This window comes from Oncorhynchus masou, chromosome 18, assembly GCF_036934945.1.
Source record: "Oncorhynchus masou masou isolate Uvic2021 chromosome 18, UVic_Omas_1.1, whole genome shotgun sequence".
Taxonomy (NCBI): domain Eukaryota; kingdom Metazoa; phylum Chordata; class Actinopteri; order Salmoniformes; family Salmonidae; genus Oncorhynchus; species Oncorhynchus masou.
Window position 1 is genome coordinate 62716471 of NC_088229.1, and position 21725 is coordinate 62738195.

A 21725-nucleotide genomic window follows, 5' to 3' on the forward strand; every position below is an offset into this window, starting at 1 on the left:
ACCAGCCACCCAGACAGCTGATGAAAATCTGGGTTTGCACAACCAAAGAATTTCTGCACAAACTGTAAGAAACCATCTCAGGGAGCTCATTTGTGTTTGTCATCCTCACCAGAGCCTTGACCTGACTGCAGTCCGGCTTCGTAACTGACTTCAGTGGGCAAATGCTCACCTCCGATGGCCACTGTGCTCTTCACGGATTAATCTCGGTTTCAACTCTTCCGGGCAGATGGCAGACAGAATGTATGGCGTTGCGTGGATGAGCTGTTTGCTGATGTCAAAGTTGTGAACAGAGTGCCGCATGGTGGCGGTGGGGTTATGGTACGGGCAGGCATAAGCTACGGAAAACGAACAAAATTTAATTTTATTGATGGCAATTTGAATGCACAGAGATACAGAGACAAGATCCTGAGGCCCATAGATGCGCCATTCATCTGCCACCATCACCTCATGTTTCAGCATGATAATGCACAGCCCAATGTCGCAAGGATCTGTACACAATTCCTGGAAGCTGAAAATGTCTCAGTTCTTCCATGGCCTGGATACTCACCAGACATGTAGGGGCGGCAGGGTAGCCCAGTGGTTAGAGCGTTGGACTGGTAACCGAAAGGTTGAAAGTTCAAATCCCCGAGCTGACAAGGTACAAATCTGTCATTCTGCCCCTGAACAGGCAGTTAACCCACTGTTCCTAGGCCGTCATTGAAAATAAGAATTTGTTCTTAACTGACTTGCCTAGTTAAATAAAGGTAAAATAAAATGATAAAAATTAAAAAATGTGAGCCTGTTCTGGATCGTACAGCCACTGAGGAGCAGTGGGACAGTATTTGTAACCAACATATGCATATCTGTATTCCCAGTCATATGAAACACATAAGATTAGGGCCTAACGAATTTATTTCAATTGACTGATTTCCTTATTTCCTGTAACTCAGTAAAATCATTAAAATTGTTGTATGTTGCATTTATATTTTGGTTCAGTGTGTACGTCCTCTAATTCGTATGACCTTGTGCGACCACTATTCCATTCATAATGCAACGTAACACAACATATCATACTAAATGGAGTGTCACTGATTTACTTACAGAATAATGCAAACTGCCCTGAGACAACGTTGTGCTGAAGTAGCCTACTGCTACAGTGGGTATTATCGTAGTCAAGGAATAATCATTATAATAATAATTTATATTATAGCCATCTCTTATGTTTAGAAGTCAGTGAGCGACAAGCTAGATAAAAATAGCTAAAACAGTTTGTTTGCCTGTCATGATACTGGTGTCCGTATCAGTGCCCTCACCATGCAGTCATACATTAGACTCCACTCCACTTTACTGTCACTCGGAAAGAGAGACTGGGAGAGCGAGAGAGAGAGAGAGGAGGGAAGAGAAAGAGAGAGAAGTAGTCCCGCAGCTCTCCCACCTTATCAGTGCCAAGGAAATAGAGGTCACATTTGCCTGCGGGGTCATGGGTAGGGATAATCTCTGTGTATGATTGGTTAGGTGTTGTTATCATCTCTGGCCCAGGCTTATCACTATTTGCTAGGTTCATTATCCAGGGTGGCTTCCCATTGGAAACAGAAAGACAAACAGTCAGAGGGCAACCGCGATTAAACAATGTGTGGCACTGATCTTCATTTGTCTGCACCTGCTTGCATGGTTGGGATTTTTCCATGGTGCCGTGATGTGCTCATGCAGAGAGAAAGGTGTGCACATTGAAAAGATGATCAAAGGTAGTCATACAATATTTTCTGAAGTGTCAAACTTAACATTTGATTGGTTTGTTACGGACAGGTTTGTCATGTGTTTATGACTTGACATTGGTCACATACAGAACAGAGTCCAATCTTTATGCCCAGAATTAAAACTGCGAATGAGTAGTTGAGCCGCATCATTCTTTTTGAGAGTGTGTCTTATTCCACTTGTCTAATCTGACAACTAGTCCCCAGCACTGCCGTTCTCCCATCCCCACAATGGTTTGTTCAGGATCAGCAGACTAAAATGAACATGACTTGATGTTCCTGGCCCAACTCTGTAAGCTCGGATGGGAATGACAAAGAAGCTTAAAAGCCTAAGTATCCCTTTAGTAAGCAGCATGTGCTGGATTATCAGACGTTTGGAAGTAGGGAGATGGTGTTTCCCCTCCCTACATTTTCCAGCGTTTAGTGTCCTCGCAATCGAGCCTCCGCGCCTTGTCTGGGCTCATGTTACTCGGTGTGATTGACTCCTGGTTAAAACCAATAAACCCATCCGTTCTGCTTGCATGCTCCGAGGTGTTTTTCCCCTCAAGCCAATGTGGAAGGGGAATGATGCGCAACTTTCTGGAACGAAACAAAAGAGAAAAAACACAGAACGTCAGACAAACACAACAGACAAGCGCATCATGGGTTCTAACAGTCACAGAGGCGGGAAGGGCCTCAAATCAAATTTGATTTGTCACATCCTTCGTAAACGACAAGTATAGACTAACAGTGTAAACCTTACTTATGTATTCGTGTTTTCTGATTTTTTCCTTCTCTTCTTTCCTCTGTCGCAGAGGCCCTGATTGAAATCATGAAGAAATTAAGACAGGGATTTTTCTATAATTCCTTTTTTTTTTAAGAGAGGCTTTATCCATCCAATAGGAATGGTTTGAAATGCATCCTGGAATGCTGATGCATTCCCCGATCGTTATCGGCAGGACCCCAAATCTCCCTGGACCGTCTCTCCGGCTTGTAACTCGAGCTCCGAGCTGCTTATTAGAAATGGGAGATAAAGAGAAAAGTTCAATCATAATAATATTAAAAACAAGAGTATCTTAGATCCTCTCCTTTCAAGCAGACAACCAGTTCTCTGTTGTGTCCTTCTTCTCCCTCCTGGTCCCAATGTAATCAGGATTGTATTATCTTTACATAGGCAGATTAAATGGATAGCCCTGCCGTGTCTTACGCCAGACACGTAATTATAAAATATGCCAGTACTAGAGACAACAATGCAGAACTGGAATGGGATACAATGCTAGTTCTTTATTTATTTTTCTATATCCTCCCTCTATTTTTTCTCAATTAAACATAAGTATGTTTAGGCCTACTGTGAAGACTCCTTATCATTTATAAAAACAGAATGTGGGCTTTTTGGACCAGTTCCACCAATGTCATGAATGGATGCATGTGGGAGTGGGTCCAACTTGACAATGGGATTACACCTTTCCTTTCACAAAATGTTAATCGTGTTGAAAATATGACTACACACAAATACGAATGAGTGAGGAAAGAGTGTTTCTATTTTTACACCCTATCAATTCTTCTGGGGAATTGCCCAAAAAAGCAAGACACAAAAGCATTTTCCAAGTAATTACAAGGAGCAACCAGTAAATGTCTAATTTTCGCCTCCTGAACAGGAAAGACAACTATTTCTCTTAGCTCTTGTAAACAAAGATGTGTCAGGTTAATGATTCAGCATGGATAAGGGTCAGAGGTATATTCTGGGGGGTCAGGGATCACCGAGACCCACTGTGTGTGGGCCAGGCGGAGTGCTAATGTAACAGGTGACCCAAGGAGGATGACCTTTCACCAAAGGCAGACTCAGGGGTCGTCCAGCTGTGGGGAAGAGTGATGGGGCCGTCCTCAAATCTCCTCGAACCCTGTTTCCCATCCTCTATTTTTCATCCAGCCGTATGGGAGGACTCTGAGGGCCATGTATGAAGGTCTAGGACATTTTTACATTTACATTTGAGTGATTTAGTAGATGCTCTTATCCAGAGGGACTTACAGTTCATTAATTAAAATACCTTCTGTCGCTGGGGCAAATGCCTGGATGAGGACCTGAGCCATTCTACACAGGGTAGTTTAAGTCCTGAGAGTAGACTACTCTATAGAAATATATAGCAATCCAGGTCTCTCTTGAAAAAAATAGTTTAGCTCAACGAGAGTAACCTGCTTAAATAAAGGTCTGTTTTGCTGAAAGAGAGAGAGGAGATTATAAGGGAGGTCTATGAACCGCAGGCTGCTTCTCACTAAGTTTGGGCATGGCAAGGTGGCTGCTACAGCCTGCCTACCTACCACCACCTCCTCCTCTTCCTCCTTCAGCTCCTCCTCTTCTTCCTTCACCTCCTCCTTCTCCACCACCTCCTCCTGCCCCACCACCTCCTCATCCTAATCTTCCTCCACCACCTCGTCCTCCATCTCATCCTCCTCCATCTCCCCAACTTCCAGCTCATGACTTGCACCTGGAGTCAGCAGGGCTTATAGCCACAGTCCAGGGGATTACGCATAGCCTAAGGGTGTGTGTGTGTTTATGTTGTAGTAGTGTGTTAATGTTGTGTGTACCCATTATTGGTCCATTTATCAAAGCTCCTAGTATCTTTCCCCATTGAATTAAAGGTTAGTGTACTTTACTGTATAACAGAGTACAACCATACCCTATCCCCACAGCAGCTACAACAGGTTCTACCTGCCGTTTGAGTTGTGAGTGACTCACGTAGCCTGTTGAGGCTGACCTGTCACAGCCTGTTAGGTAACTACGTAACAGACAGAGGTTCCTTCATATGTCTCTCTCTCTCTCTCTCTCTCCTCATCAGGTTCATCTGTCTGTCTAACTTGACCTGAGCTCATTCTTCACTGTCTCACTCAACACCCTGACTCATGCCCTCTGGCACTGTAGCGAGGTAGACTACATCACCGACGGATCCTTATCTGGGATTATTTGTTGTTCATGAAGCAACCTCTTGAGCACACATCAGGCTATCTGGTTTAGATATAGGTCTTTGTCTATCTAGGTTTGATATTGTCACCAGACAACAGCCTTGATTGCGGAAGGCATGATTGTTGTCTTCACGTTACAGTGGCGTCATGGTGGACAAATGGCACATGTGGTAGTATTTCAGTGTAGTGTCTGTGGTAGTGCTGCCAAATGCCCAACCTCAATGTTATTCCCCCTGTTGCTCCTTCCCAGGCCTGTTTTAACAAGGAACTCTGGTGGGGAATAATCCACTCAAACTAACCAGATTTCTCCCCATGTATTAAAGGTGGATGAATACACAGTGTACTTTGCACCAGTTAGGCCCCAGATTTTGGTGTGTGTGTGTGTGTGTGTGTGTGTGTGTGCGCGTGTGCGTGTGCATGTGCATGTGTGTGTGTGGTCCATAAACCTACTTCTCAGCTGCTTTCATTCACCTACATTCTCCACAGGGAGTCTTCCGGATCACTTTGGACAGATTTCTGTTCAAAATAATAATGGAAAAGTGTAGCCAATTATTAGGACAGCTACACCACCTAGTTTAACTTGGTCCTGACTCCAACTGCTCGCCTTTGCCCTCCCACACAGCTGCACTTATCAACCAATAAACACTTAAACTATGATGTCATCGATAAGGGCCAGACGAGACGTTTTGGCTCCAAGTGGGCTCTTCAGACTAAAAACAATAAAAGAAACTACTACCGGTACAGGAAAAGAAAACAACCACAAATTTCTCCTTTTATAATCAGATGACATCATTTGGCTCGGGCATTCAACCCAGGAGTGCGATTGCTGAAGAGTAGTCATTGGTAGAAGCAGGAGGAGCTACAGCGGGCCGGAGGAGACAAACAGGTTTTTGCAGAACGATAAATCGCTCCGCTTGAATAAACAGTGTTGGGAAATGCAAAGAGCTGTCAACCAGGATTACAATGTGAAAGAAGATTACCAAAATTCAATAAACAATGGCAATCGCACACGGTTTGTTCGTGATTGACAGATTATGTAGGGCCTATAGAGTTCATGCTGGTGATGATGATACCTATTAAGGTCCTTTGGTCGTCAGTCATCATTTTGTGCTCGTTTAGATGACAGCTCAAATCTGGGGTGACTTTTATGGCTTACAAATCATCTTTCCTCAAATCATACAAATAGACATCTCACTGTAGTTCAGGATGTCCAAAAGTACACACACACAGAGAAATTGTTTATACAGCCTTCTGAATACAGAAGCCACATTTCCCAAGAGCATTTGGGGTAGGCTTATTGCATGTTTGAACAGGCATTGCATCTATGATATCTGAGCGAGTAATCACATCATAATCACTGCAAACCCTCTGTGTGAGTCATCAGATTGTATCCTTCTAGAATGACCTGGGCTAATGTGAGAGGCACCAGAGAGGAGACAGCAGTCAAACATTGAAGTGATCACGTATCCCAGTTGCATAGCCCCATTGCAATGAAAATGATGCCAATATACAGTGGCTTGCAAAAGTAGTCACCCCCCCTCTGTGTTTTTCCTATTTTGTTGAATTACAACCTGTAAATTAAATGGATTTTTATTTGGATTTCATGTAGTGCACTTGCACAAAATAGTCCAAATTGGTGAAATGAAATTGTTTACTTGTTTCCCAAAAAAATCTAAAGAATAAAAAACACAACAACAAGTGGTGCATGCATATGTATTCACCCCATTTGCTATGAAGCCCCTAAATAAGATCTGGTGCAACCAATTACCTTCAGAAGTCACACAATTAGTGTCACATGATCTGCCACATGATCTCATTATATATACACCTGTTCTGAAAGGCCACAGAGTCTGCAACGCCACTAAGCAAGGGGCACCACCATGAAGACCAATGAGCTCTCTAAATAGGTCAGGGACAAAGTTGTGAAGAAGTACAGATCAGGGTTGGGTTATAAAAATATATCTGAAACTTTGAACATCCCACGGTGCACCATTAAATCCTTTATTAAAAAATGGAAAGAATATGGTACTGCAACAAACCTGCCAAGAGAGGGCCACCCAATAAAACTCACAGACCAGGCAAGGAGGGCATTAATTAGAGAGGCAAAAAAGAGACCAAAGATAACCTTGAAGGAGCTGAAAAGCTCCACAGCGGAGTTTGGAGTATCTGTCCATAGGACCACTTTAAGCCGTACACTCCACAGAGATGGGCTTTATGGAAGAGTGGCCAGAAAAAATAATTCGCCGAAAGGCATGTGGGAGACTCCTCAAACATATGGAGAAGGTACTCTGGTCAGACGAGACTAAAATTGAGCTTTTTGGCCATCAAGGAAAACGCTATGTCTGGTGCAAATCACCTCTCATCACCCTAAGAACACCACCATGGTGGTGGCAGCATCATGTTGTGGGGATGTTTTTCTTCGGCAGGGTCTGGGAAACTGGTCTGAATTGAAGGAATGATGGATGGCACTAAATACAGGGAAATTCTTGAGGTAAACCTGTTTCAGTCTTCCAGAGATTTGAGACTGGGACGGAGGTTCACCTTCCAGCAGGACAATGACCCTAAGCATACTGCTAAAGCAACACTCGAGTGGTTTAAGGGGAAACATTTTAAATGTCTTGAAATGGCCTAGTCAAAGCCCAGACCTCAATCTAATTGAGAATCTGTGGTATGACTTAAAGATTGCTGTACACCAGCGGAAACCATCCAACTAGATGGAGCAGTTTTGCCTTAAAGAATGGTCAAAAACCCCAGAGGCTAGATGTGTCAAGCTTAGAAAGGCATACCCCAAGAGACTTGCAGGGGGTGGGGGGGGGGGGGTGCAGGCTCAAGTTTCCTGTTTTTATGTCTTATTTCTTGTTTGTTTCACAATAACAAATATTTTGCATATTTAAAGTCGTAGGCATGTTGAGTAAATCAAGTGATACAAACTCTACAATAATCAAGTGATACAAATTCCAGGTTGAAATGCAACAAAATAGGAAAAATGCCAAGGTGGGTGAATACTTTCGCAAGCCAATGTAGGTGATAGAAATCATGGAAACATCATGAAGCAACCCTGTCCTTTTGACTTAGAAAACCAGAGCAGTCAGAAGTGTGCTTGCATTTTATAAAGATACATGAGGACAGAGAAAAGATGGTTAACCTGTTGAAACTCTAGGGGCGCAATTTCATTTTTGGATGAAAAACGTTCCCGTTTTAAACAAGATATTTTGTCACAAAAAGATGCTCGACTATGCATATAATTGATAGCTTTGGAAAGAAAACACTCTGACGTGTCCAGAACTGCAAAGATATTTTCTTAGCGTGCCCTAGAACGTGAGCCTCAGGCAAAACCAAGATGAGACGGCATCCAGGAAATGAGCAGGATTTTTGAGGCTCTGTTTTCCATTGTCTCCTTATATGGCTGTGAATGCGAGAGGAGTAAGTCTGCCCTTTCTGTCGTTTCCCCAAGGTGTCTGCAGCATTGTGACGTATTTGTAGGCATATCATTGGAAGATTGACCATAAGAGACCACATTTACCAGGTGTCCGCCCGGTGTCCTGCGCCGAAATTGGTGCTCAAAAGTCAGCTGCAAGTATTTTTCCATGGAATTTAGAGAAGAATACAGGCTTCCACGAACGATATATCAATGAAGAGATATGTGAAAAAACACCTTGAGGATTGATTCCAAACAACGTTTGCCATGTTTCGGTCGATAGTATGGAGTTAATTCGGAAAAAGTTTGACGTTGTAGGTGACTGAATTTTCGGTTCGTTTCGGTAGCCAAATGTGATGTACAAAACGGAGCGATTTCTCCTACACACAGACGCTTTCAGGAAAAACTGCGCATTTGGTATGTAACTGAGAGTCTCTTCAAAGGTAAATGATTTTATTTATTTGGTTATCTGGTTTTTGTGAAAATGTTGCGTGCTAAATGCTACTCAAAATGCTAAGCTAGCTTAGCATACTCTTACACAAATTAGTCAATTGCTATGGTTCAAAAGCATATTTTTAAAATCTGAGATGACAGTGTTGTTAAGAAAAGGCTAAGCTTGAGAGCAGGCGCATTATTTTCATTTTATTTGCGATTTTCAGAAATCGTTAACGTTGCGTTATGCTAATGAGCCTGAGGCTTTAGTCACGATCCCGGATCCGGGATGGGGAGATTCCAGAGGTTATTAAGAAAAGTAGGGAAAAAGCAGTAGTTAACTATCACTGCTCTTCTCTTTTCCCTCCTAAACAATCTCAACTGATTCACACATAATCCCAACACACACTCATCAGAAAGCACGTCACCTCAGGGATACCTCCCTCTCTCTCTCTCTCTCTCTCTCTCTCTCTCTCTCTCTCTCTCTCTCTCTCTCTCTCTCTCTCTCTCTCTCTCTCTCTCTCTCTCTCCCCTCTCTCTCTCTCTCTCTCTCTCTCTCTCTCTCTCTCTCTCTCCCCCCTCTCTCTCTCTTTCTCTCTCTCTCTCTCTCTCCCTCTCTCCTCTCTCTCTCTCTCCTCTCTCTCTCTCTCTCTCTCTCTCTCTCTCTCACACACACACACACACACACACACACACACACACACACACACACACACACACACACACACCACGTAGCCATACCCACACGTACAAACACACCTAGGACCATATCTATACATCACCTTCATACACCCAGCTTTGGCTTTGCTCTAAAAACACAGTGCAGTGAAGCGGAGGAGTCATATGTACATACTTTAAGCCTCACTGCCAGCCCTGCAGCCATGGGTGGACGAACACAGAATAAGAGGGTTCTCACAGCGGTGATCAGGCCTGATGTAGTGTTTCTCGTGTAAACAGGAACCAGCACTTTATATACAGTATGAATGGGACTAAATGTTTTAGTGTGTGTGGCCTCCCGAGTGGCGCAGCGGTCTAAGGCACTGCTTCACTACAGACTCGGGTTCGATCCCAGGCTGTATCACAGCCGCGACCAGGAGACCCATGAGGCGTTGCACAATTGGCCCAGCGTCGTCTGGGTTAAGGGAGGGGTTGGCCGGCGAGGATTTCCTTGTCCCATCACACTCTAGCGACTCCTTGTGGCGGACCGGGCTCCTGTAAGCTGACTTCGATCGCCAGCTGGACGGTGTTTCCTCCGACATTTTGGTGCAACTGGATTCTGGGTTAAGCTTGTCACGCCCTGACCATAGAGATCTTTTTATTCTCTATGTTTGGTTGGTCAGGGTGTGACTCGGGTGGGAAACTCTATGTTCTTTATTTCTATGTTTTGGACGGGTATGGTTCTCAATCAGGGACAGCTGTCTATCGTTGTCTCTGATTGGGAATCATACTTAGGCAGCCTGTTTTGCCACCTTAGTTTTGTGGGATGTTGTTTTTGTACAGCTCTGTGTAGCCTACCGAACGTTATGTTCGTTTTCCTTTTGTTGTTTTTAGGTGTTCATTTTTAATAAAGACAAAATTTACGCCTACCACGCTGCACCTTGGTCCGATCATTTCGACGAGTGTAACAAAGCGAGCAGTGTGTCAAGAAGCAGTGTGGCTTGGCAAGGTCGTGTTTTGAAGGACGCACGGCTCTCGACCTTCGCATCTCCCGAGTCCATAGGGGAGTTGCAGCGAGGGGACAAGACTGTAACTACCAATTGGGAACCATGAAATTGGGGAGAAAAGGGGTAAAAAATAAAAACATGTTTTGGTGTAGCCTATATATGAGCCACCACTTTTAAGCATCAAAGTAGAGTTGGATGGATTCTGATTGCAACACTCCATCTATCCTACTACATAGATACAAACATTAATTAATTCGCTCACACCCATATAATATGCACATGCCTTCATACTGACTCAGACACACACACACACACACACACACACACACACACACACACACACACACACACACACACACACACACACACACACACACACACACACACACACACACACACACACACACACACACACACACACACACAATCATCATACACCCTGCTGCTACACTGTTTATTCTCTGTCCTGATGCCGAGTCACCTTACCCTTATACCTACAGTATTGAACCCTACCACGCCAGTGTCACTGCACATTGTGAATATGGTACTGGAACTGACCCTGGAACTGACCCTGTACATAGTATGCCTACTTACTTTCTCGTGTTCTTCTTATTTTTATATCTCGTGTGTTTTTGTTTCTACCTTGTTATTTTTAGTATTTGTTTGTTTTTGATTACTGCATTGTTGGGGTTAGAGCTTGCAAGAAAGGCATTTCACTGTACTTGTGCATGTGACATTAACACTTGAAATTTAAAACAAGCCCGCCATATCAGCTCCTGTAAGGAGACAGAGGGACGGGAGACTTCTGTCAGCTCAGATGTGTGCACTACAACAGTTAGCCAGTTAGATTAGAAGGACTGTGTCTCTTGTGAATGCTAACAGGAAAAGGGTTGGTATGCTCACAACTTGCTTGGCTCAATCCTATCCTATTGTCATAAATTGAGCAATGTTCTTTTGTGCGGCACTCATAAAGAGAGTGGAACGGCTGCGCACCCCAGGTCTTATGTGTGTGTTTGTACATGCAGAGAGATAAAAGGCGGGCCGGCCGAGCACAAAAGGGATGTGGTTTTGTGTGTAATGCGAGCCCCAGAAGGACACAGGTGGGCTGGTCCTGTGCTCCTGTGGTCCTGTAGGTCACCTGGTATCAGTTAGAGCACTCTGGGCTCAGGACTCCGCTCCCTCTGGGTGAACACTGACAGGTGCCTGGGGACCAGCACATCCGGGACATTCAACCTCTTCAGAGAGAGAGAGAGAAGGAGGGAGGGAGGGAGTGAGGTGAGGGGCAGGAGGGGGGGCAGAAAAGATGAGGTGAGATGAGGTATAGGGGCAGAGATGAGATGAGGTGTAGGGGCGGGAGGAGATGGGGCATAGGGGTGGGGATGAGATGAGGTTTAGGGGCGGGAGGAGATGAGGCATAGGGGTGGGGATGAGATGAGGTGTAGGGGCGGGAGGAGATGGGGCATAGGGGTGGGGATGAGATGAGGGGGCGTGGGGATGGGGTGAGATGAGGTGTAGGGGTAGATGGGGCATGGGGATGAGATGAGATGAGGTGTAGGGGCAGGAGGATCAGATAAGGCGTGGGGATGAGATGAGGTGTAGGGGCGGGAGGAGATGAGGTGTAGGGGTGGGGATCAGATGAGGCGTGGGGATGAGATGGGATAGGGGCAGGTGTGAGGGGATGGGGCATGGGGATGAGATGAGGCGTGGGGATGAGATGAGATGAGGTGTAGGGGTGGGGATCAGATGAGGCGTGGGGATGAGATGAGACGAGGTGTAGGGGGGGGATGAGATGAGGCGTGGGGATGAGATGAGATGAGGTGTAGGGGAGGGGATGTTGAAATCCTTCCACACTCATTCTTCAGGCAAGCAGGCAGACTCCAAGCAGGCAGTCAGCAGTTATAGGAACAGGAGTTGAAGGATCCCTTGCATCAGATGTATGTACATCTACTGGGAAGATCAGACCATTTAGAGCAGGCAAAATAAACATCCAGTACATGAACAGGGAGAAAGGAGTGCTCAGTCCTGACTTTCAGTCTGCACTTGCAAACATAGGCTTCTGCTTGTCTCCATCTGTGACAATGAATGTAATACTGTTTGTTTTCTTTATGACCTTTATCACATTATGCATTCTCTACAAACACAACCTTTCACAGCCATGCATTCTGTGTACAATACATAATCAATGTACATTATGCCTACATGCAGTACATAAGCACTCACATTATGCCTACTGTACAGTACATAACTAATCACATTATGCATACTGTACAATGCATAACCAATCCATTATGCCTAATGTACAGTACATAACCAATCACATTATGCATACTGTACAATACATAGCCAATCACATTATGCCTACTGTACAATACATAACTAATCACATTATGCTTTCTCTACAATACATAACCAATCACATTATGTCTACTATACAGTACATAACCAATGATGTTATGCCTACTGTACAGTACATAACCAATGACGTTATGCCTACTGTACAGTACATAACCAATCACATTATGCCTACTGTACAATACATAACCAATCTCATTATGCCTACTGTACAGTACATAACCAATCACATTATGCCTACTGTACAGTACATAACCAATCACATTATGCATACTGTACAATACATAACCAATCACATTATGCCTACTGTACAGTACATAACCAATCACATTATGCATACTGTACAATACATAACCAATCACATTATGCCTACTGTACAGTACATAACCAATCACATTATGCCTACTGTACAGCAAATGCAGCAGAAGGTACATTACAGGTCTTATGTACAGTGCCGTGTGTGTGGTATCATGAACGCCCATCCACCCATCCATCCATCCAGCCATCCATCCATCCATCCATCCATCCATCCATCCATCCACCCATCTCTCCATGTCAGTGTGAAGGACATTCCTGAGACAGGATGGTGCCAGCCCAGCACCTCTCCCCTCTTCCCCTCTTCCTACTCTACAGTACATAACCCCTCCCATTATGCCTACTCTTCCTCTCCCGTCTTCTCCCCTTTTCCCCTACCTTACAGGTCTTATGTACCCTCTTCCCCTTCCTCTGTCTTCTCCCCTTTTCCCCTCTTCCTCTCCCGTCTTCTCCATCTTCCCCTCCATTCATCCATCCCTCCCCATCCATCCCCCATCTTCCCCATCCACCCCGTCTCTCCCCTTCTCCCCTGTGAAGGACTTCCTCTCTGTCTTCTCCCCTTTTGCTTCCCGCCCCCTCTTCCCCTCTTCCTCTCCCATCTTCTCCCCTTTTCCCTCTTCCCCCTCTTCCTCTCCCATCTTCTCCCCTTTTCCCCTCTTCCCCTCTTCCTCTCCCGTCTTCTCCCTTTTCCCTCTTCCTCCCCGTCTTCTCCCCTTTTCCCCTCTTCCCCTCCCTTTTCCCCTTCCTCTCCCCCCTTCTCCCCTTCTCCCCTTTTCCCCTTCTTCCCCTCTTCCTCCCCCGTCTTCTCCCCTTCCCCTTTTCCCCTCTTCCCCTCTTCCTCCCCGTCTTCTCCCTCTTCCCCTCTTCTCTTCCTCTCCCCGTCTTCTCCCCTTCTCCCCTTTTCCCCTCTTCCCCTCTTCCCTCTTCCCGTCTTCTCCCCTTCTCCCCTTTTCCCCTCTTCCCCTCTTCCTCTCCCGTCTTCTCCCCTTCTCCCCTTTTCCCCTCTTCCCCTCTTCCTCTCCCGTCTTCTCCCCTCTTCCCCTCCCTCTCCCGTCCCCTCTTCCCTCTTTCCCTCTTCCTTCTCCCCCTCTCCCTTTTCCCCTCTTCCTCTTCCCCTCTTCCACTCCCTTCTCCCCTTCTCCCCTTTTTCCCCCTCTTCCCCTCTTCCCCTCTTCCTCCCCCGTCTTCTCCCCTTTTCCCCTTTTCCCTCTTCCCCTCTTCCTCTCCCGTCTTCTCCCCCTTTCCCCTCTTCCTCTCCACGCCTTCCCTCTTCCTCTCCCGTCTTCTCCCCTTCTCCCCCTTTTCCCCCCTTCTCCCCTTTTCCCCTCTCCCCTCTTCCTCGTCTTCTCCCCTTTGCCCCTCTTCCCCTCTTCCTCCCCCTCTCCCCTCTTCCCCCCTTCTCCCCTTTTCCCCTCTTCCCCTCTTCCTCTCCCGTCTTCTCCCCTTTTCCCCTCTTCCTCTCCCGTCTTCTCCCCTTCTCCCCTTTTCCCCTCTTCCTCTCCCGTCTTCTCCCCTTCTCCCCTTTTCCCCTCTTCCCCTCTTCCTCTCCCGTCTTCTCCCCTTTTCCCATCTTCCTCTCCCGTCTTCTCCCCTTTTCCCATCTTCCTCTCCCGTCTTCTCCCCTTCTCCCCTTTTCCCCTCTTCCCCTCTTCCTCTCCCGTCTTCTCCCCTTTTCCCCTCTTCCTCTCCCGTCTTCTCCCCTTCTCCCCTTTTCCCCTCTTCCTCTCCCGTCTTCTCCCCCTTCTCCCCCCCTTTCCTCCCCTCTTCCCCCCCTCTTCCTCCCCTCTTCTCCCCTTCCCCTCCCCTTTTCCCCCCATCTTCCCCCTCTTCCTCTCCCGTCTTCTCCCCTTCTCCCCTTTTCCCCTCTTCCCCTCTTCCTCTCCCGTCTTCTCCCCTTCTCCCCTTTTCCCCTATTCCTCCCCCCCTCTTCTTCTCCCCTTCTCCCCTTTTCCCCTCTTCCCCTCTTCCTCTCCGGTCTTCTCCCCTTTTCCCCTCTTCCCCTCTTCCTCTCCCGTCTTCTCCCCTTCTCCCCTTTTCCCCTCTTCCCCTCTTCCTCCCCTTCTTCTCCCCTCTTCCCCCTCTTCCCCTCTTCCTCCCCTGTCTTCTCCCCTTTCCCCCTCTTCCCCTCTTCCTCTTCCATCTTCTCCCCTTTTCCAGTCTTCCCCTCTTCCTCTCCCTTCTTCTCCCCTTTTCCAGTCTTCCCCTCTTCCTCTCCCCCTTCTCCCCTTTTCCAGTCTTCCCCTCTTCCTCCCCTGTCTTCCCTGTCTTCCCCCTTTCTCTTCCCTTCCATCTTCCTCTTCCATCTTCTCCCCTTTTCCAGTCTTCCCCTCTTCCTCTCCCTTCTTCTCCCCTTTTCCAGTCTTCCCCACTTCCTCTCCCGTCTTCTCCCCTTTTCCAGTCTTCGCCTCTTCCTCTCCCGTCTTCTCCCCTTTTCCAGTCTTCGCCACTCTCATTTGTGGCTTCTGATTCCTCATTTCAGAGCTGGAACAGAAAAACAAACTTCCTGCTTGGCGAGGTGTCACATTTCTCAGAGGAACAAAGCCGTCTTTGTCCATGTCCCAGCCGTCTACAGTACCTGACTCTCCAGAACGTCTAGATCATTTCAGCCAGTTGTTTTGAAAGTGGTGCTCACAAGCTCAAACCGTCCCTGTTTCTTGTGTATTATGTCATCCAATTGTGTACTATGTCATCCATTTCGTATGATATTGCATCCTGCATTTAAAAAAATAATTATATACAGTACCAGACAAAAGTTTGGACACCTGCTCATTCAAGGGTTTTTCTTTATTTTTTCTATTTTCTACATTGTAGACTAATAGTGAAGACCACCGATGGAATCATGCAGTAATCAAAAAAGTGTTAAACAATTCAAAATATATTTTAGATTTTAGATTCTTCAAAGTAGCCACCCTTTGCATTGATGACAGCTTTGCACACTCTTGGCATTCTCTCAAGCAGCTTCACGAGGTCGTCACCTCATGAAGATCCCTGACTGCATCTGTCTGTGTATCATATCCTGTCCTGTCCTACACTCTTACAAGTAAAGGTGCTATCAAGAACCAAAAAGGGTTCTTCGGCTGTCCCCATAGAAGAAAGAACCTAAAGAACTCTTTTTGGTTCCAGGTAGAACCCTTTTGTGTTTTACACAGAAGGGTTCTACATGCAACCCAAAAGAGTTCTACCTGGCACCAAAAAGGGTTATTCTATGGGGACAGCCGCAGAACCCCTTTTGGATCTCTTTTTTCTAAGAGTGTACATGGCTCTCTCCCCTCTGCTCTATGCCCTCAGACTGCACACTCACCGCACTTTACGCAAAGGCCCGGCTGGTATATAGACGTCCCCATGGCAACAATACGCTTGGATAAGACGAGGATAACAAAGCATTATGGGATGGTGTAGTGTCGATGCGGTGTGTGGGTTCTTGTTGTGAACGAGATGGCTTGTCATGCCAGCTCTTGTTTCCACCAATGTGGGTGTGTGATACTGTTTTGTACTAAAACTATGTATCTGTATACATAGCTAATATACATTATGCATTAAAGTGGAGGCCTATCTAGTCAGATTAGATAAGAGGACCTTGGAAAATTCTAGAATAGTAGGCTACCTCTGCCTAGTGTTCATTAGCATGGCGTGATCTATTATGATTCATTGACTCCTTCTTTTCCAATCACAGTCATGGAACAACTCCATTGTATGTAGTGATGACTAAAGCTGCTCCATAAACTACATAAATCTGTCTTCGACTGCCTCCCAGCCAGACCTTAACCAACCATGCACCAAGCCGCTGTGTCTGACCCTGAGTCTGAACACCATGGAGAAATTAACAGGAGAGAATGAGAGTTCCAGTCCAGATGAAAGAACAGCGATCGGCCAGAATTTTTATTGTCATGTCCTCCCCTGTTAAAAAAGAGTGAGATGGTGATGATTTCACTTTGGTGGAAAACACTTTCTGTAAACGTTCAGGGTTTTTAATACGGGACAAACACTTGTCTCCTGGTCAAGTGGCAGTGTGGTGGAAGGGCAGAGGGATCGGTGACGAGTAATTGGGGCCTTTCAGCATGTGCTGCCTGGTTAGTGGTTAATGAGCCTGGAGATGGGCCAGGAGAGATCGGGTTCCACTTGATGTGTTGGGGACTTGCCTGCTTTGCCTTGTTGGGCTGTTGTTGCTGTTGTGGCTGTTGTTGCTGTTGTGGCTGCGGATCAAACAACCCTGGTGGAAATGAATCACTGTGTGCCATGGACAGAATGTGCTCTTGGCGAGACCAACATCACAGAACACTGCCATGTCCACTTACTTCCTACTTCATTCCGTTCCCAGTCGCTCCAGTCCCAACATAACAGGTGGCGATGTGTCTGCCATTATGGATCGATGAGGAGCCCCAACAAGCTCTCCGATAAGGAGATGTCCTGGCTTCAGTGAAGTGAGAGTGACTGATGCACGTCTAATGATGCTGACGCTTGGAACCAGGCAGCCAGCTATGGACTGGCGCTTGTTGATCAGCTGTTGTCATTCAATTATGCACTAGAGGTTTCTTCCTTGTATTGTTGTGGACGGGCCGCCACTGTTCGGCTGACACTCACATTTAACACGCCAATAAAAACCCTCCATCCCCATTAGAGGGAGGGGCCTGCGGGGCCTCGCTTTCTCTTAAAAAATTTATGAGATTTCATATTTCTTTACTGGCAAATGTTCACCTGCATCCGTTAGCGTTTCAACATTTGAGTGTGTCTCTGTTCCAAATTTTGGGGCATTTTATTGATGTGTGTGACGCAAGTGTATTCTGATTTTAAAGGTGTGAAGTATTGTTCAGTTTTTAATACTGGGTCCTGAAAAGTAAGTAGTCTGCATCATTGTTGTATGCTGGGCACGTTATTGTAACACGTTATTGTAATGTGTTGTAACATATTACAATATTGTAATGTATGTAATGTGTGTATACCATAAATGTGAACATGTTGCAGGAGTGTATTGCAGGACTGTAGGATAGCGTGTCTACTTTGTGGCAGAGGAAAAGTACTCATCTTTTCGGATAGTGAATGGTGGAATCCTAGCCCACCACCAAAACAGTCCCTATAGCAACCATGGAATGTTTTCATTAATGACGGGCAACTTGTCTCTACAAAGTAGGTCTATGAACCACAAAAAAGCCAAACAAACACACATACTCACACACACACACACACACACACACACATTTGTTTTACTATCCTTGTGGGGACCCAAACATCTATTTTCCCCACAGGACCTAACCCTAACCCTTAACCTAACCTTAACCTTAACCCTAATCCCAAACTCCTAACACTAAAACTAAACCTAATCCTAACTGCTAACCCTAAACCTAACCCCTGACCCTATCCTTAATTCTAACCCCTACATTCATTGTAACCCTAACCCTAAAAAAGCCTTTTTCCTTATGAGGATTGGCGAAATGTCCCCACTTTTACTCTCCTTGTGAGGACTTCTGGTACACACAAGGAGAGTAAAACCAAACCACTCACACACACCTAAACTCATCATCAGAGGTATTTGAGGATGTGTGTGTTTAGTTACAGGTATGTTGGGCACCGTGCTGACCAAACTAACCACTTGAGGAAGTCAGCTGAAGTATGTACAAACTGGAGCGCGTGTTTGCAGAAGACTCAAAACACTGTATAACCATCCTACTGTATGTGATGTTATCACAGTGAATCTGATAGTCTGCCATGTGCTGGGTGGATAGGGAATTTGGATTAGTCTGATTGAAGCCTGCTAACCAGCCTTAAAGAAGGCAAATCCCACACAAGAAGATGGGGGTTGGAGGATTGGGACTGTTTGCAGAGCTCTAACACACACACACACACACACACACACACACACACACACACACACACACACACACACACACACACACACACACACACACACACACACACACACACACACACACACACACACACGCACACACACACACACACACACACACACACACACACACACACACACACACACACACAGCTGAAACAGGTCTGGCAAAAGGATGGTTTAAACAAGGAGTAGATAGTCTGTTTGTTTTATTCTGTCAGTTATGGAGCATGACCAAACATATATACCCCTTTCATCTTGGTCTTTAACATGCGCCGGGCATGCGCGGGAACCAAGAGAGGGAAGGACAGGAAGAGAAAGCAGAGTCATGTCAATAAATAGAGGATGAGATTCGGTTCATCCAGACGAGAGGACGATAATAACATAGAATATACACATGAATTAGGCCAATCATTAGGAAGAGATGGAATCCTAAACCGCCAGACTGTATGGACTGCATCGTATTATCTATGACCTCGCTGAGGCCTGGATACATGTCAATTTGTGGTAGGACGTGAGGTCCCAAATATAAGTGCTGTATATTTTCCAATGTATGGCCAAATATACTACACAGATTGGATAACATGCTGGCTATTATCCCTTTCTAAAATCCAATATCCCCATTTCCTCCAGTGTCCACACTCCTCCAGTGTCCACACTCCTCCAGTGTCCACACTCCTCCCGTGTCCACACTCCTCCCGTGTCCACACTCCTCCCGTGTCCACACTCCTCCCGTGTCCACACTCCTCCCGTGTCCACACTCCTCCCGTGTCCACACTCCTCCCGTGTCCACACTCCTCCCGTGTCCACACTCCTCCCGTGTCCACACTCCTCCCGTGTCCACACTCCTCCCGTGTCCACACTCCTCCCGTGTCCACACTCCTCCCGTGTCCACACTCCTCCCGTGTCCACACTCCTCCCGTGTCCACACTCCTCCCGTGTCCACACTCCTCCCATGTCCACACTCCTCCAGTGTCTCCCCTTGACACGTGGGGTAAGAACATCAAATACATGGAAATATTTATTATCAGGCTAAAAAAAGATTTATGTAACTTTGGCCTAGATTCAATCAGATCAAGCTTAACCTGCGATAGCCGACACCCACCTAGCTAGTGTTTTGACGGTGTCGGAGGTGAACTGTGTTGGAGCTGTCAAAATCAGTGAGCAGCTACTCTTGATCATTGTCACGAAGCCACACCCGTCCCACTCACGTTAGAAGTTCAGAACGAGAAAGTGTAGGATATATAGAAATTATGACGCTCAAATTTAAAATCATTAAATGAAAAGAGGATTTCTATCAGGCTAATGGAGGTGTAGATTACTTCTCACATTCCAGTGTTGGAACTCGTCTGGGATGCGTGGGATTTCCCTTAATGCAACTCCGTGCAGTTAATGGCAATGTCCGCTTTAGGTATAATGCCAGGAGCCACTTGTGGATTTGAAAGCTCTAACCCAGTTCCACCTCCGACTAGCCAAAACAACAGCTATGTGGATGTCTGACTGAATAGACCCCTAAGTGTGGTTAAGGAAGCAGAGCTCTTAGACTTTGGACGTAAAAGCCTCCATTTGACACACTTTGCCTTTAAAACTGAGAAAAGTGTCCTTTCTCTTCCAGCTGAACAGCTGCAGGCTTGCGGTTTCCGTCTCCATTCCTCCATTTGCAGTGAGAAACGGCGCTGCGGTTTCAGGAACCGTGCCCTCAGACGATATTTCCCCGTCCCGATGGCGGACCATCTGAGAGTGCTGCTCCGGGACCGATACTCGCCGCAGTAACCAAAACGCTACGCAACATTTAACCCTGTAATACGTCTTCCAACGCCGGCACATCTCAGCACGTCTGATTGTCAAGTGGACAGTACTGACACAGAGGACAGTGGGCTAGAGAAAGAGAGAGGAGTGGTACTGCAGCAACCACACCGGGTTGTTCTGTTAACGGTGTGGTTCCATTAGATTGGGGAAGCTGGTAAGGAAGTCTGCACTATGCATGTGCATGAAAGTACACACATGCCAGTCGACAATGGCACTGTGTCACATGTGATCGCTTGTAAGAGCAGTGAGAGAATATTACATTTTGTCCTGTGCCAAGTTTGGATGTAAGTGATAACGTATACACTCTTTTTGCCTTTTGACTGTTTGTCAGACTCACACAAAAACAATATCAAAACCCTCCTTTTGGTAGAAACATACTCCTCACTGCCTACCTTCTGCAATATTCTCTACATTCTGAGATGAAAGGTGTGGGGCCCTACAGGCTGTCTATGGTGTGTGTGTGTGTGTGATTGTCAGTAAGGGGGCTGGAGTCTGTAAGCTCTGTCATGGTCAGCTGCCAGGCCATCCCAGCAAACTCTCATCACGTTCCAATGAAGACACTCACCTTCAGCCCAGAGCTCAACAGGAGGAGGGAGAGCTCTCTGTCAGCGTGGGGACTGTGGGAGTGTATCCAGGGCAAAGGTTAATCCTCTTTACTTGTCTTCATTTTACTTTCTTCTTTTTTTGGTCTTGATTATCTTTGCTTGTCTTCGCTGCCTCTGATATTCACCGATCATTATGTCTTCGTTTGGCTTGACCCCGATCTTCTGTTTTCTTCCATACTCCTCCTTTCCCCCCACCTTGTTGTGATGCTACACTCTTAGAAAAAAAGGTGCTATCTAGAACCTAAAAGGGTTCTTCGGCTGTCCCCACATGGGAACCCTTTGAAGAACCCTTTCGGTTCCAGGTAAAATCCCATTTGTGTTAAATGTAGAACCCTTTACACAGAAGGTTCAACAAGGAACCCAAAAGGGTTCTACCTCAAACCAAAATGGGTTCTCCGATGGGTGTAGCCAAAGATCCCTTTTGAAAGCCTTTTTTAAGAGTGTAGCTGACACAGCAATGTGCATTGGGCAACACCTTGAATCTCATCTATCTCAGGCTTTGTTGTCCGTCTTTATCTGCTTACTAGACACACTCTACCGCATGAATTTAGCTATGGGTTCTCGCCAGCACCTAATGTATGTACCCATCCATACATTGCCACTTTGTGCGAGTGT